The 17,017-nt window shown below is 35.1% G+C and overlaps 1 pseudogene; it reads left to right on the top strand.

Moving 5' to 3' along the window:
* The first annotated feature begins 11,545 nt into the window (after positions 1-11,545).
* On the top strand, positions 11,546-12,860 carry LOC114727211 (CBL-interacting serine/threonine-protein kinase 20-like; annotated as a pseudogene).
* Positions 12,861-17,017: the final 4,157 nt, after the last annotated feature.

The raw sequence follows: 17,017 nt of genomic DNA, 5'->3' as shown, positions 1-17,017 counted from the left end.
GATTTTAGTTGATGATGTGTTGCTGAATGACTTTCAACTTGCTTATGTAATGTGGATTATCTGGTTGATATGGAAGGAAAGAAATTGTGTAGTGTTTGAATTTAAAGAACCTGACCCCATTAAGGTTGTTTTTACTGCAGATAAAGCAGTAAGAGAGTTTTGGAGAGCAAATGGGTGACAAATAGATGGAGATGAGGAGATGAAGAAGGGAAATGGTTGGTCAGGATGGCGGCCTCCAGCTGCGGGCATGATTAAAATTAATTGTGATGGATCCTTTTCTTCAGTTATGGCTACTATTGGTTTAGTTTGCAGAGATGAAAATGGCTTATTCTAATGGGGATTTGGTGAAGGAATTAAGGCAGATTCAGCCTTTCTATCAGAGGTCCTTGCTGTTAGAAAAGCTGTGTTTATCATCAAAGAGTTAAATCTATCCCATGTTATGATTGAGGTTGATTGCTCGGAGGTCTTTTGGTGCTGGAAGAATAAATCGGTAGAATGTGCTGGTTGGATTGGTAGGTGGGAAATGCAGGAGGTAATTGAAGCCTTGAACGATTTGGATGGTGTGGAAATTACTCTTGTTCCTAGAAAGAGTAATGAAGTAGCAGATTGTCTTGCTGTTAGTTGTAGAAAAGGGGTGTGCCCTTATGGGTGGGTTGATAAACCAACACCCCTTCTGGAGAAGGCTTTGGCCGTGGATCTGGAAAGGTGGGAGTTGTTCAAGGTTAATGAGGTCGCCTCTAGCAGAAGCCTGAATACCAGAAGTGCTGCTTTAGTAATGCGTGACAGCTTTGACAAATGTGGCATTGGTTGATTTGTTCATGTCTTGTGTTCCTTTATTTTTTCGTTTCTGCTTGTATTCGGTGTTTCTTTTCAGTTGCTGGTTGTCTTGCTTTATCCTTGTTTGTTTTTTTGGTTTAGTTGTGTGTTAGGTTGTACTTCTAGGATTTTTGAGTGTTTTCTCTTTTCGGGCCTTAAGTGGCTATTAGTATGTGTATCTGTTTGTTTTGTGTTTTAATAAAATGGACTCCTGTTTTGGCCCCAAAAAAAAAACTTCTTTGTGTCAAGTTTTTTGACCACTAAACATCTCTGTTTTATTGAAAGCATTACATCCTGTTTTAAATGAAGCAACCCCGAAGGAAGTTATTGTACAGTGGTGCAAGATTAATACTGTTATATAATCACTGTGTCAAATCCATCTCCTTGTTTATTTTCAATTCAGCACCCTCACCTCGTGCATAAATTGTTTCTCAGTTATGATCATTTCTCAATTGGTTCTTTACACAAACCTATTTATTATTGAACATCCCTTTTTTCTATCAAATTCAGACGTACTCATATGTGAGGGACCATTACTTGTGATAGTTTTACTTGGGGTGGACTTGATTGAAAATATCCATATCTTGAAAATATAATTCAGAAGACAATGCTGTAAGTGACAAAATTGACAATTTCCTTATTTGTGAAGTACCAAGTACAATTTCGAAGGCAGTTTTGAAAAAGACTCAATTGAGAAATACCTCATTTGCTCCGTAGCCACTCATTTTTTCATTCAGAAACAGAGCATTTTGATTACTGAGAATTCATTTTGTGAATGTTCCTCCTAAGCAAGTGAAAAGCAGTTTGTGTGTGTGCGTGTTTTTCTCCCCGCTCTGTTTCATAAAGTATTTAATTTCATAGCTACCCTGAATTTGTCAGTTGGGGGTCTAAATCATGCAGATTCTAAAGCTGTTACCACAAATTTATAATTCCAGCTTCGGCCAAGAATTTATATCTACCATTTCCCTTTTTTTTTTCTTTTTAACATAAGGACAGTTTGATCTTCATGTATTACTTAATTTTTACAAACAAGGTCATGTGCCTTCACAATAATTTTAGACATTCGAGATCCTTAAGGAATAACAATTTTGTTAATTTGGTTCTTGAGCATAATTTTCTCTGTAATCAATGGGTCACAAAAACATTTCAACCCTTAACATATAGGAGCATCGATACCTCATATCAGTGACAAAAAATTTAATTTTGGCAGATGGATAATTTAATTAGAGAAATCCCATGATAATAAGAACAGAAATATTTGGGACGCCCCTTAGACAATTGCTGGATTGTGTCTGTTAAGACTGATGTTCCAAAACCTTTCATTCTCTGCCAACCTGAACCAAAGTATCTGTCATTGTCCTGGACAGAATATATTGAGTGAAGGAAAGGGTCTTATAATTATGGCTTCCATATGGCTCCTTACTTGACAAAATCTCTCGACCAAAAAGAGCCACCCCACAAATCTAGACTCGGAAACCTTTTCAATGGTGAACAGTCTCAATGAACTAAATAATCTTAATGTAACATAATCAAGAAAACCACACAGTCGCTAAACGAAAACTTCACAATCACAACACACCAATTTCTGAGTCTTTCATACATTAGAGTCATAGACTCATAGTACTCAACAAACGACGCCTAAGGCTCGAGTTTTGAGGAGGGCCAAGCCATTCATCACCCAATTTACTTGTAGGAATATGGTTTATGATAAGAATAGAGTCTCGCTTATCAAATAATAGAGCATATGTAACTACCAAAGCATAATTTGAGAATTCAACAAAAGCATCATCACCTTGTAGGCCCAGGCCATTAATCACCCTCTTCTCCCATGTATTAACAGTAGGAGCAAATTCCTGAAAGAGAAAGAGAAAATATTTAACCTATTATTATTTTAAATATTAATTTCAGTTACTCCAGACTCCATATACATGTATATATCTGTGTATGTTTAGATTAAAGTTTACTTAGGTTTAAGATTTATACTTCGATATATAAATCACCTCTATATGGAGGAGTATGGAAGATGAGCATGGGTATAATTTTAACATTAGCTTGATAATTTTTCCTAGAACACCATAATTATTTTTCTTAATATTCTCTCTCCATCTTCTACTTGATTATGGTTGAGAAAGTATCAATAAGTATAATTTTAAAAAAACTCATAAATATGAGAAATAAGTCTTACATTTAAGATCAAAATTAACACAATAATTAGGTTAGGAGGGGAGGAGTAGTGCCAAATGAAAAATATAAGGGCTATCACTAGAATAACTAGCCTTTTTTTGTCTTTTTGAGATCTAAGCATCACAAATTGAAATAGGAGGTTTTTTTTAATATTATTTTTGGGTTTTTTTTCCTTCTTGAAGAAATATCACAACTAGCAAAATAAAATTGAAAATGATCGCAACAACAGAGAAGTACTAGCCAAAAAATTCAGAAAGCAGTAAATTCAAGAATTTTTTTTCCTTTTTTTTAAGTCGAGAAAAGAGAAAAGCAAAAAGGAAATCAGAAAGTGGAAATATATAAGAAAAAGGGAATTGCAGAGATGATGAAGTAAAAGAAGAAGCCCAGAAAGCAATAGAAAGCAGAGAAGGAAGAAAGTAGATTTGTGAAACTATGGAAAAGAAAACGAAGAAGAAATAGAAAGCAGGGAAGGGAGAAAGTAGATTTGTGAAACTACGGAAAAGAAAACGAAGAAGAAAAAGAAGATTTGAAGCTTTATTTGGGAGGAGTGGCTGCAAATTCTCTGGTTTAGATAAGGATTCAAGTCAACACAATTTGATCAATGCTGTGGGGTTTATATTATTGGGATAATGCATGACAATTTATGACCTTATACAAGTTAATTAATATCACTACTCAAAATTTCAAATTCCTCGTGTTCGGATTCCTCATATTTAGTTTTTTTTTTTAATGTTAACATTAGCTTTTTATGAAGTACTTAATTGTCATTCTACGTGATGACCTCTTTATGTATTTATCAAGGAAAAATAATGCATAGAAACATAATTTAATGGTAAAAAATAAAAAAAACTTGTAAAACTTAGAAAATCAGTTAAAAGGGGAAAAAAAGGGAAAACTGATGAGCCTGGGGCACTACTTTGTTGTGTGGTTTCTTATTGGTCCAATTAACTGCGCGGGGCAACTTTGAATTTTCGCCGAAGAGAATTATTGAAGTGGGCGAAAAGAAAAACAATACTGAATGAAAAAGGGAACAGGATGATAACAACCCTTGTATTCACTGTCATCCCATATTCGAGTAATTATATGAATTAATTTGGAGCCACGTACCCACCATATGATAATCTTATCTCTTTTTTTTTTTGTTTTTTTTTCTAGAGATAATCTTATCCATTGTAATTTGTAGATTTTTATTTATTGAGACTAACACCAACTCTAATTAATAATATTAACATTTACTAACGCAAGTTTACGGTAATATATACAAAAAAGAATACATTTATTCTTCTAATCTTAACATTGTTAGGCTTAAAATGATGAGTTTTTGTAACAATCATATTTGTTTTGAAAATTAAACTTAATATGTTAGTATTAGAGAATGTTTTTTGAATATTTAAGATTATTTCAATTGTTATCATTTTATGTTAATGATATTAGGATTAAGCAAACTAAAGTATATTTTTTAAAGTTAAAATACCACACTTTTGCATACTACTCCCTCCACTCCTTTTTATAAGATATAATTAACCAAATCCCATTGTTTTAAAAGTTAGTTAAAATTGGTTGAGTACAATCAATATGTAAAAAATAAATTTTATTTTTTAAAAATGCCCTCATTCATGTGGAAGAGATAATATGTAGTGGAGAGAGAATGTATAACAGAGAAAGAGAAAGTTATCTTAGAAAAAAGAAAATGTGTAATTAAATGAGGGTAAAATTTAAAGTTTACAAATTAATTTTGAAATAACCTCTAAGAGTCTCTCATAAAATGAAACAAAGTATACCCAACAATTGCATCTTATAAAAAGGAATGGAGGGATTAATAATTTTCTTGTACGATTATTTTCTTTATAATTCTGAAATAATAAAGATTCCAAGACTAAACATATTTTTATCCTGAAAGTATTCATGAAGATGGTATAAAATGGCGTGTGGAGTATGGATTCTGGAAGTGACAAAAGTAGCGTGTGGGCTGCCAAACGTTAGGTATTAAGTTTAGGAGAAGACTGAGAGAAGACTTCTTGTTACACAACTTGGACTCACATTGCGTGGGTCAGCTACTTGGCATGTAATTATATGCTTCGTTAGTACTACATATCAGACCTAGTTATTATTAAATCTTAAAACTATAGAGGTTATCTGTTGTAGTCTTGTCGGTTAGGACTTAGGATACTCGGCTCTTACACGAGAGACCCGGGTTGGATTCCCGGCAACGGAAAGATTTTTTGTGTTTTGTGTTTCAGCAGCTACCAACTTCAAGCGGGAGCATTATAGTCTTTTCGTTAGATTCATGGCTCTTGCCGAAGCCCAAGCCGCAACCATGGATACATGCACGCATGCGTCTATCTATATATCAGCCTCTCCGTTCGGTGGCACTCCGTCGTATCGCTTTCAAGTTTCAACCTTCCCTCCTCTCATCTGTTCTTTCCTCTGCATCGTCGTGATGGTACACTTCTCCTGTAAATCCTGTGATTTGTGAATTTGTTTATCTTTATGAATGTCCATGTGGGCTTCGGAAAAGAAGTGTTCGAACCCAATGAGGGAAATCAAACTCCATAAACTCGCCCTCATGATCAACACCTGTGTTGGTGAAAGTGGTGATCGTCTCACTAGCCATAGTTGCTAAGGTCGGCTCTGTACCTGCTTCCTATAATTCCTGGTTGGGTTCACTTGAATGTTGGATTTCCAGAAACCAAAATGCTTCTGCGAGTTCATGTCTCTGCCAGTTCCTATGATAAATGAAGCAACCCAGAAGCAATTTATTGGGCAATGGTACAGGATTACTGCTATTATATTTTCACTATGTTAGATCCATCTCCCTGTTTGTTCTTCAATTCAGTCCTCGCCTTATGCCTAAAGTGCTTCTCGATTCTGATAATATCTCAATTTGGTTTCTTTAATTAAATCTATCATCGAATATCTGTTTTTCTATCAAATTCAGATGGACACATTATGTGATGGACCACTAATTATATTTATATTTGGGAGGGACTTGATTGAGAAATGTCTATATCTTAAAAACCTAATTAAGAAGACCATGTTGTCATTCACAAAATTGAGAATTGTCTTATTTGTGAAGTAACGAAATAAGGCAATTTTCAGAAAGACTAAATTCAGAAATACCTCATCATTACTCTGTAATCACCCATTTTTTCATTCGAAAACGGAGCATTTTGACTACTAACAATTCATCGTGTGAATCTTGCTCCTATGAAAGTGAAAAGTTGTCATATATACATATGTATATGTGTGTGTGTGTTTTTCCTTGCTCTTAAAGCATTCACAGGAAGTGATCGGAGGAGAGTGCAACCGGTCATGCTTCACTCTTCACCAGATTCTAACGCTACTGTAGAAATAACTTTGAGGAAAATTGGCAAGTATACCAATTCTATTTACTATTCAACACTAACAACAACAAAATTATAATTCGTCAAGAATTATTTAACACTCGTACTTCGTCAAGAATTTTTACATGTATATCTACCACTTCCATTTTTTAACACAAGGATTTGGTCTTCATACATAATTTTACAAACAAGGTCATGTACCTTCATAATGATTTTACATGTTCGAGACCCTTATTAAGGGATAAAAATTTTGTTAATTTGGTCCTTGAATATAATTTTCTCTGTACGGATAGTCAGCAAAACATGTCAACCTTAAACATGTAGCGGCATCAATACTTCATCTATGACTAACAACTTAATTTTGTCAAGTAGGAAATTTAATATAAACTCGAAATAATTACAACACAAGTATACTGGACGCACCTTAGACAATTATTTAATAGAAACCACACAGTTGTTGAATAAAAACTTTACAATCACAACACACCAATTTTCTGAGTCTTTAATACATTGGAGTCATAGTACATAATAAAGCAAGCCACGCTTTAAGGATAGAGTTTCGACCATGACCAAGCCATTGATCAGCCAATTTATTGGTAGGAAACTGGGAATATTCTTTATGATAAAAACGGAGTCTCATTTATTATCAAATATAATGGAACATATATAACTACTAAAACATATCATTTGAGAATTCAACAAAAGCATCATTGCACAAACGTCTGTCCACATCCTTCATCAAGCAAGTGTCAACACCATCGCCAACAACGTATACCTGCATTGATCAAGCAAGGAAAGTAAAAAGGCATGTTTATATTTTGAGTGTATCCATGTTATCATATACAACTCCGCCTATGTTGTATAGCCGGTCCCAAGCCCGGATAAAGGAGGAGGGTTGTGTTAGGCCCTCGACAGCCAACGTAAAAACCCGTCGAATCTCATGAACATGGATCAACGAAGTAATTATGCTAATGCTAGGTCGTTGCCCAGATGTGACGCGCTGTATGGCTCGAGTACAGTGAGAAATGAGCTAGAGCCGCTGCATCGTCGCCCGGATGTAGTGTTAAATGAGCAAGGGCTACCGCACTCTCTTGGACGGAGGCGGCTAAAGAAGTTAGTTCATGAGACTGAGATTAGATTTGGCACTTGGAATATTGGGACGTTAAATGAGAAATCTATGGAAGTAGCAGGAGTTATGAGGGACAGAAGGATTAATATCTTATGCCTCCAAGAAACCAAATGGACTGGAGAAGCTGCCAAGGAACTTGGAGAGTATAAACTTTGGTACACAGGAAAGGTGAGCACAAGGAATGGGGTTGGTATCATCGCTGATGGGACATGGAAAAAAAAGTGGTAGAGGTTAAAAGGTTTGAGGACAGAATAATATCGTTAAGAGTAATTGTTGGAAAGGATACTATCAATATCATTAGTGCCTATGCACCTCAGGTTGGGGCAGAGACACACCTTAAAGATAAGTTTTGGGAAGATATGGAGGGCTTGGTTCAAAGCATACCACTCGAAGAAAAAATTTTATCGGTGGGGACCTTAATGGACATGTTGGTAAAGAAGCAGGACAATTCAGCGGGGCCCATGGTGGTTTTGGTTTTGGGGAGCTTAATAGTGGAGGACAATCTATTCTCGATTTTTCTCTTGCATACGATCTTAAGATTGTCAACACTTGTTTTAAGAAGCGAGAGGAGCATTTAATCACGTACAAAAGTGGTGTCTCAAAATCACAGATTGATTTCTTTTTGGTTAAGAATCCGGACAGAAGATTGTGTACTAATTGCAAAGTGATTCCAGGAGACGGGGTGAGTGCCCAACATAGAGTACTTATCCTTGATGTATGTTTTAAGAGTACCAGGCAAAAGTACCATCAAGTGGCAAAACCCAGGATTAAGTGGTGGCAGTTAAAAGGAGAGAAGCGGGAGTTATTCAAAAGGACTCTTTTGAAGGAAGGGAATTGGGAGTTGCAGGGAAATGCAAACATGATGTGGGAAGAGATAGCTACAAGGGTTCGTTTGGTAGCTAAAGCAATTTTGGGAGAATCCAAAGGTCCTGGTCAAAGAGATAAGGAGACTTGGTGGTGGAATAAGAGTGTGCAAGAGAAAGTCAAACAGAAAAAAGATTGTTTTAAGGCCATACACTTGTGCAATAGTGTAGAGAACCAGGAAAAGTATCAGTTGGCTAAAAAAGAGACAAAGAGAGCAGTGAGCGAAGCACGTACTAAAGCTTATGAAGGGTTTTATCAGGAGTTAGGAACAAAGACGGGAGAAAGAAATATTTACAAGATCGCGAAGCAAAGGGAGAGGAAAAAGAGAGATCTGGACCAAGTAAAGTGTATAAAGGATGAAGATGGTAAAGTGTTAGTTACTGATGGTGATATTAAGGACAGATGGGAGGCTTACTTTTACAAGTTGTTTAATGAGGGAAGCAATTATGCGACTCAGGACTTGCAGGACTTGCTAATTAACGAAGATGATCGGAATTTGGCTTTCTACCGCAGGATACGTATCGGAGAGGTTAAGACGGCTCTCAAGAAAATGGACAATGGAAAAGCCGTTGGGCCTGATGGTATCCCTATTGAAGTTTGGAAATGTTTGGGCGATGAGGGGGAGGTGTGGCTAACCAAGCTTTTTAATGAAATTCTACGCTCTAAAAATATGCCGGATGAGTGGAGGAAAAGCATTTTAGTTCCTATTTACAAGAATAAAGGAGACATTCAAAACTGTGCAAGCTACAGGGGGATAAAACTTATGAGTCATACAATGAAGTTGTGGGAAAAAGTGATGGAATATAGATTGAGGTTGGAGACTTCTATTTCGGAAAACCAATTTGGATTTATGCCAGGGAGATCCACATCGGAAGCAATCTATTTACTAAGGGGTTAATGGAGAGATATAGAAGTAAAAGAAGAGATTTACATATGGTTTTTATTGACCTGGAAAAGGCTTATGATCGTGTGCCAAGAGAAGTATTGTGGAAGGCTTTGGAAAAGAAAGGTGTACGGGTTGCGTATATCAAAGTCATACAAGATATGTATGAGGCGGTAACTACCAGTGTAAGGACGCCTGGGGGGGAGACAAAGGACTTCCCTATTAAGATTGGCCTACATCAGGGATCCTCTCTGAGTCCGTACTTGTTCAACATTGTTCTGGATGTTCTAACTAAACCTGTTCAAGAAAGAATCCCTAAGTCCATGCTCTTCGCGGATGATATAGTTCTTATGGCGGAATCAAAAGAAGAGATTAACACTAGTTTGGAGTTATGGAGAAGGACTTTGGAGTCGAAAGGTTTCCGTTTGAGCAGGAACAAAACAGAATATATGCATTGTGATTTTGGAGGGAGGCAAGGTAATAGGGATTTGGAGGTGAGGATGGGAGAGCAAATTATTCCTCAAGTATCAAAGTTTAAATACCTAGGATCCATTATACAGGAGGATGGGGAAATTGATGGAGACATTTCTCATAGAATACAAGCTGGCTGGTTAAAGTGGAGGAAAGCTACCGGAGTTATTTGCGATAAGAAGGTACCTGAGAAACTTAAAGGAAAATTTTATCGGACTGCTATAAGACCAGCTATGATGTATGGTAGTGAATGTTGGGCAATAAAGGGAAAACAAGAGCACAAAGTCGGAGTAGCAGAAATGAGGATGTTGAGATGGATGTGTGGTCATACAAGAAAAGATAGGATTCGAAATGAAAAGATCAGGACAAGAGTCGGTGTGGCACCTATCCAAGAGAAAATGGTTGAAAATCGCTTAAGATGGTTTGGACATGTGCAGAGAAGGCCTTTGGAGGCCCCGGTGAGGAGGGTGGATCAAACAAGATGGAGTCCCATAAAAAGAGGCAGGGGAAGACCGAGAAGAACGCTGAATGAGGTCATTGAACGAGACCTCCTAATCAACAACATATCTAAGGATTGGGTTGTTGACAGAGCACGATGGCGTCGTGTGATTCATGTAGCCGACCCCACCTAGTGGGATAAGGCTTGTTGTTTGTTTGTTTGTTTCATGTTATCATATACAGTAGCATAATCATATTGTAGCCAATTAATGTGTCAGCCAAAAAAAAAACAAAGAAAAATTGAAATATATAAAAGAGTTATCTGTTTCATCCCTTAATATATCTAGCATTTGTTAATATTATAGTAACTACTATTTCAGCAGTAGGAAAGCACGGACAAATATAGCAAAAAGATACGAATAATTTTTTTTAAAAAAAAAGATGCACGTCTTTTTAATGCTTCCTCCCTTCATATATGGGGCTATTGTTGATTTCATAATAACTACTAGAGAAAAACATAGACAATAAGCAGAAAAATATCATAAAACTGACCAACCTGAAAATGATAACATGGATGATGGACTCATCCTACTATATATTAACAGCTAACACTATCCTGCAATACCAAATCATAGTATTGGTTAGCCTGAAAATATGTAATTTTAATTTGAAGAAAGACGACATTGGCATAAGCACAATATAATCAATTCTCTATTTCCTTATAATTAAATATACGTTTTTTGAAACAATATTTGTTAGCGTGGATATATCATGCATTTGTTGAGGATAGCAGTTCTACCGTTTTGTTAAGGCCTCTTTTATTCCTTCCATTCCATCTCATGCTCTTCTATTTTCACTTTAGACAACTTTGGTGTTTCCAACACCCCTGGACAAAACTTTTTCATTTTAGTATATCTAGTTATTTGTATCACTTTTAATTCTGGGAATTCGAAGACGCGACTTCGTGAAGAAAACATCTTCAAGTTTGACATATCAGTAAGTCCAATTCTCCATGGTTGAATGTGATTCCACCTTCTACATCTTCACTAATCTTATTCATTACAATTTCTATCATCTTTTTGCAATCATTTATCTTCAAAAACACAATACTCACCAAACTTTTAGCAGTTGAACTTGTCACTAAAGGGATGAGCCAATGACATCTGAATACGGACAGCATTCTCAATTTTCTACAAACTGAATAGTAATATCTATATACTGATTTTCTACAAACAGAGCAAAATAACGGACTTCGGCATAATTATTCTGTGAATCTGTTGGCTTCCGCCTGACTCAATTCTTCTTCTTCTTCCTCGTCGTCATCCTCCCTCCTCTTCATTCTCAAATCTCAACCTTGAAACCCACAGTTCCTTCCTTTGCAAAGCCAATGGATTCAGAGCAAACGGAGAAGAAAGGCACAATTCTATGGAGAAATACGAGCTGGGCCGTTTGCTCGGCCAAGGCACATTCGCCAAAGTCTACCACGCCAGAAACATTAAAACCAACCACAGCGTCGCCATTAAAGTCATCAACAAGCAGAAAATTCTTCGCATCGGCTTGATCGACCAAATCAAGCGCCAGATCTCCGGGATGCACCTGGTAAGGCACCCTAACGTTGTTCAGCTCTGCAAAGTAATGGCGAGCAAAAACAAGATTTACTTCGCGATGGAGTACTTGAAAGGCGGCCAGCTCTTCGCCAAAGTCGTGAAAGGGAAATTGAAGGAGGATTTGGCTCGAAAGTATTTCCAGCAGCTAATCGGTGCCGTCGATTTCTGCCATAGCCGAGGGGTTTGTCACCGAGATCTGAAACCGGAGAATCTGCTTCTGGACAAAAAACGGGGATCTGAAGATTTCGGATTTTGGGTTGAGTGTTTTGTATGAACCAAGAAAGAACGATGGTCTTCTCTATATAACTTGTGGAACACCTGCTTATGTGGCCCCTGAAGTGCTCAACAAGACAGGCTATGATGGAGCCAAAGCTGATATATGGTCTTGTGGGGTTATTCTGTTTGTTCTTCTTGCAGGCTTTCTTCCATTTCAGGATAAGAATCTGATTGAAATGTATAGGAAAATTTGTACTGCATAATTCAAGTGTCCTAAATGGTTCTCACCTCAAACCAGAAGACTTATCACCAGAATTCTCGATCCAAATCCAAGAACAAGAGTAAGTATTGCTGAGATTATAGAAAATGGCTGGTTTAAAATTGGTACCAGCAGATTGAACCACCCAAATCACCAATGTCCAATCCTACGAGTGATGTTCAGGCTCTTTTTGATTCTTCTTCATCATCAAGTTCAGAGGAAAAAACCAAAGAAACCCCAATGAAAGTGAAACCATCTGCCTTCAAATGTGTTTGATTCAATATCCCTATCTTCAGGATTTGATCTCTCTGGTCTTTTTGAGGAAGATACATGTCGGACACGACATGCTAGATTCACCACCACGAAGCCCGCGTCGACAATTGTTTCAAAACTGGAAGAAATAGCACAAGCAGAGAGAAAATTCAATGTTGTGAAGAAAGATGGGTTAGTGAGATTTGGGGGAAGCAAGAGTGGTCGGAAGGGACAACTTGGTGTTGATGCAGAGATTTTTGAGGTGACATCAACGTTTCATGTTGTGGAGGTGAAGAAAACTGCAGGCGATACGTTTGAGTATATCCAATTTCGGGATCAGAATTTGAAGCCCTCCTTGAAGGATAGAGTGTGGGCTTGGCAAGGAGGTGAACAGTAGCAGCAATATTTGGCACCCATATATACTAGAAGATATGGTTTATGTTTTTAATTTGCTTGCGGAATAGGTAATTTGAAACGTTCTGTTTCTGTTTTTGTTTTGTTCAGATGCATGGTCTTCCACTTTGCAGAATCACTTGCTGCAAAGTTGTGAAGGTTGTCTCTAATATACCTTGTTCTTCTTTTCTTGCGCCCAGGTTGTGTATAGTAATATTGTACAGAACTGTAACTGTAGAGTTCAAATTTTATGCCTCTAAAGACAGTGCTTTTGCTACCACTAGCTCCTAGTTCTAATATAAGAACTAGTTAGGGGTTAAGTTTGATCTTAAATATAAGATCTTATTTCATTTTATTTCTCATATTTATTATTTTCTCCAAACTGTTTTTACTAATTGCATGTCTTCAGGGAGTTTGCATCAAGAAAGGTTTCAATACAAATGATTTAATATGATATTTTGGATAAACCAAAATATATTTTTGACAAGTAATTAATTGAACTAGTTTTCTGTTATCTACCCAAATTAATTAATTAAGTAGATATCATATTAAGAAGTACAAATAATAATTTTATTATTATTATGGTCATCATCATTATGGTCCTCATTTTTTTGGTTGATACTTAGAATAGTAATTTACCAGCATTAGTAGAGTTGAGTGAAAATAATTGGAATCTTATTTGAGGTTAAGAATCGAACTTTGTACGTGCAAAAAATTATGTCACCACAAATAATGCTCGTCAGTTATGTTAAACCACGTGTGAGAACTTCCCATATTAAGTACATCATAATGCTAATTATTTACATGCACTCCTCCAAAAGAAGCAATAGAGCTAATCAACCAGATATATGCGAAAATATGAGGGTGAAATAATAATTACCCTTGATCAATTAGTTACAAGTAGTGAGTTATGTACATATAGGATCATACTTGTTTGGGAGACCCGAAAAAAAAAAAAATCAAATTTCAAGGAATAAAACTATTGATTTTAAATTTTAGATTTCAAAATTGAAATAAGGTCAAAAGGAACTGAAAATATCAATAAGGCCATATAAATAGGTCATTTAATTAAAATAAAATTGTCTCTCCCAGGGCAAAAGAATGGCATAATCACATATATCGCCTATCCTGTCCTTGTTGGTTTATTTCTCATTAATTTTTGGACATTTGGCCGTGGATCTGGATAGTGATTGTTGCTGGCAACATGGAGATTTCATCAGTCACTTTTAAAATCACATATTTCAACAAGGAGAATTGCAACAAAGTCTCAAAGAAGAAACATAATAATTAAAAAGTCCTAATGACAACTCAGCAGCATATGATGATAAGTTATAGCGTAGGAAATGAAAACTTCTAACATGTTATTGAGACTTTTTGATAAATATTTTTTTTACTTAGGATCTTATTATAATTCTCCCGAATATGTCTCTACATCTTATAATGTTGAAATTCGATTTCTTTGGGAATTTTAATTTAACCTTTTTTCAGCTCAATCCTCATTACCCAGTTATGAAGTTGTTATCATGTACTGTATATTATTTCTTTTATCCTTAATATAAGATATAATAAAAATATTTGTTTTAGTCTTAAATATAATATTTCAATTTAATTCGTCTTCTAAATTTATACTTCTTTAATTTTTTTTATTAATTACATATATTATGGGAGTTATTTACGAGAGAGTCATTTTCAATACAAATCAACCTTGACTTTAATGACATTGCTCTACCCCCTTATTGAGGAGGTGGGGGTATTGTTTCTAGAAAGTACCATTTCGGATTCTTAATATAATATCTTATTTGATTTTTATTTTAGTCCTGAATATAAAATCTCAATTTACTTTAAGAAAAATTAGTAAAAAATCCCTGTTGCACATATTATGAGAGTTACTCTAGCAAATTGTACACAATGGATGATATGTTGCACCTACAGATCATACTTGTACTTGCACAATTCAGGTCATTCTGGCTAATTAAACTTTCAAACAAGGATTTTTTACCAATTTTTCTTTACTTTATCTCTCATATTTATTTATTTATTTTCAAAATAATCTTTCTAACAATGATAGTCCTAGCAAATAAATTTGATTAGTAAAGATATTTTAGAAAGATAAATATATATTTATTACAAATAACTAACTTAATTTATTTTCTTGTTATACTTAAATTAGTCAATTAGCTTTTATATTTAGGACCGAAAGTAGTATCCTAGTTATGGTTATACAATGTACTTATAATTGAGTTTTCAATTCGAATGCAAATGAGCCTTGGCTCAAATGACATTGCTCTATGTTGATAGTGTATTTATAATTAAATTTTCAATTCAATTTAAATAATTACAATAAAAATAATCACAAATTAGTTTTTTTTTCCTTTGATTTTTTTTTCTGTTCATCTTAATATAAGGAGTGAAAATATTTTCTACACACTTTTCTTTTCTATATCCGTTTTCTTTTCTCATTCTTTTTTTTTTCCCCTTTTAAGGTTGCAATAATAGAGGTAGCTTTCTTTCTTTAGCAGACAAATTAGTCCTTAAATTTTTGTCCTTTTTTGCTTTTATTTTACATGCCAAATCACGCCTAAGGCTAGCATGGACCTAGTTCTATAATGATAAATAATAATTCAATTTTACATATACGTGTATATATATATACACACAATAATATAAATTGATGCTACAGGTTTGAGCTCTTTCTGTCTTATCATTTAGACCAAAATGAGGTTTTCCGAAACTCTCTCGTATTGAAAGAGAGCGGCAGAATAAAGGTCACGAGGTTTCTAGCCTTAGGCTCTGCACACAAGACTCAACACTGAGGTCTAGTTTCTTCTCAATTTGACAAATAAATAAAAATTATGTAATTTCAATAACTGTCTTGAAGAAAGACTTTACCTAATTAAATAATAATATCGGTAGAAATTAAAGTACAAAACATTCTTTTGACAATTGGATTGGATATGGATATGTGGAGCTTGGCCCTTATAACTCAATTATCACCAAGCATCTTTCTTAGAGTTTTTTTTTTTTTGGGTTAAAATATAGGTATCACTACTACAATGAAGACTTTTTACTTCTGTTTTGCATGACTTTTTACGTCTATTTTGCAGGGGACATGAAAAGAAGGGACATAAAAAGTACCCCCTTTTTACTTCTGTTATGACCAGACGTGAATTCATGTCTATTGAAACAGACATGAATTCACGTCTGTTATATCAATAAACAGACGTCAATTAACGTCTGTTTTTTGAGAAACAGACATGAATTCACGTCTGTTTTTTCAAACAGAAGTAAAAAATCGATTTTTTACTTCTGTTTCACTGAACAGACATGAATGTCCTCTGTTTTTTTTAAAAAAAAGATTCAATTCGTACATACTACAACCCTACAGCCACACAATAGCCATAATAGCCACTTTCCAGCAAGTTGAAATAGTATATATGAACCAGTCAATATTTTCAGCCAAGATATATCAACATCATAACTTCATCTATATAGACACATTAATTAACTAACTAGTCAAAGAAGAAGAACAAATTACAAAAGTCAATATTGATCCTATTGTCTCTAAACATAAACTTGATCAATCCCTGGACCACAATTCTTGAAGCAGTTGCTGTGCCAAAAGGTCTCGGATGAAGTTAATGTCATCAATAGTATATGAACAATCATTATCAAAAATCTGTAAATTGACAAATGAACAAATTTAAACATAGGAAGAAAATAAAATAAGTAACAATTCAATTTAAAAATTCAACTATTACAAAACTAAAATTATATTTACTTACCTCATCAAATTTTGTGATACATCCACTCTCAATAATCTCAAACATATAACGGATAATGTAGTATCCGCACTCTGTTGGCCCTTGTTGCTTAGCACACTGCAAATCACAAGGAAATGATAATCCAAATTCATATATAAAATAACTGTCATCAATGAAAGAACTTCAATTTAAAGTACTCACACTAGGATATACCCAAGTTGTTGAGCCATTTTTGCCGGAACGCTTCCCACCGGTTATATAATAAGTCTTTAAAGCCCTATAAGCAAATGAAAGCACAAGTTAAATAATTTATATTGAAAACAAAATTATTGATCTACATTAAGGTACTTACGTGTTGAAAACGCCCCTCATCTCACTGCTTGGACGACGACCCAAGGGA

This window comes from Neltuma alba, unplaced genomic scaffold, assembly GCF_004799145.2.
Source record: "Neltuma alba isolate B1F8T4 unplaced genomic scaffold, ASM479914v2 tig00012452_pilon, whole genome shotgun sequence".
NCBI classification, from domain to species: domain Eukaryota; kingdom Viridiplantae; phylum Streptophyta; class Magnoliopsida; order Fabales; family Fabaceae; genus Neltuma; species Neltuma alba.
The sequence above is the reverse complement of the archived record's forward strand: the minus strand, read 5'-3'. Positions and strand labels throughout refer to the sequence as shown.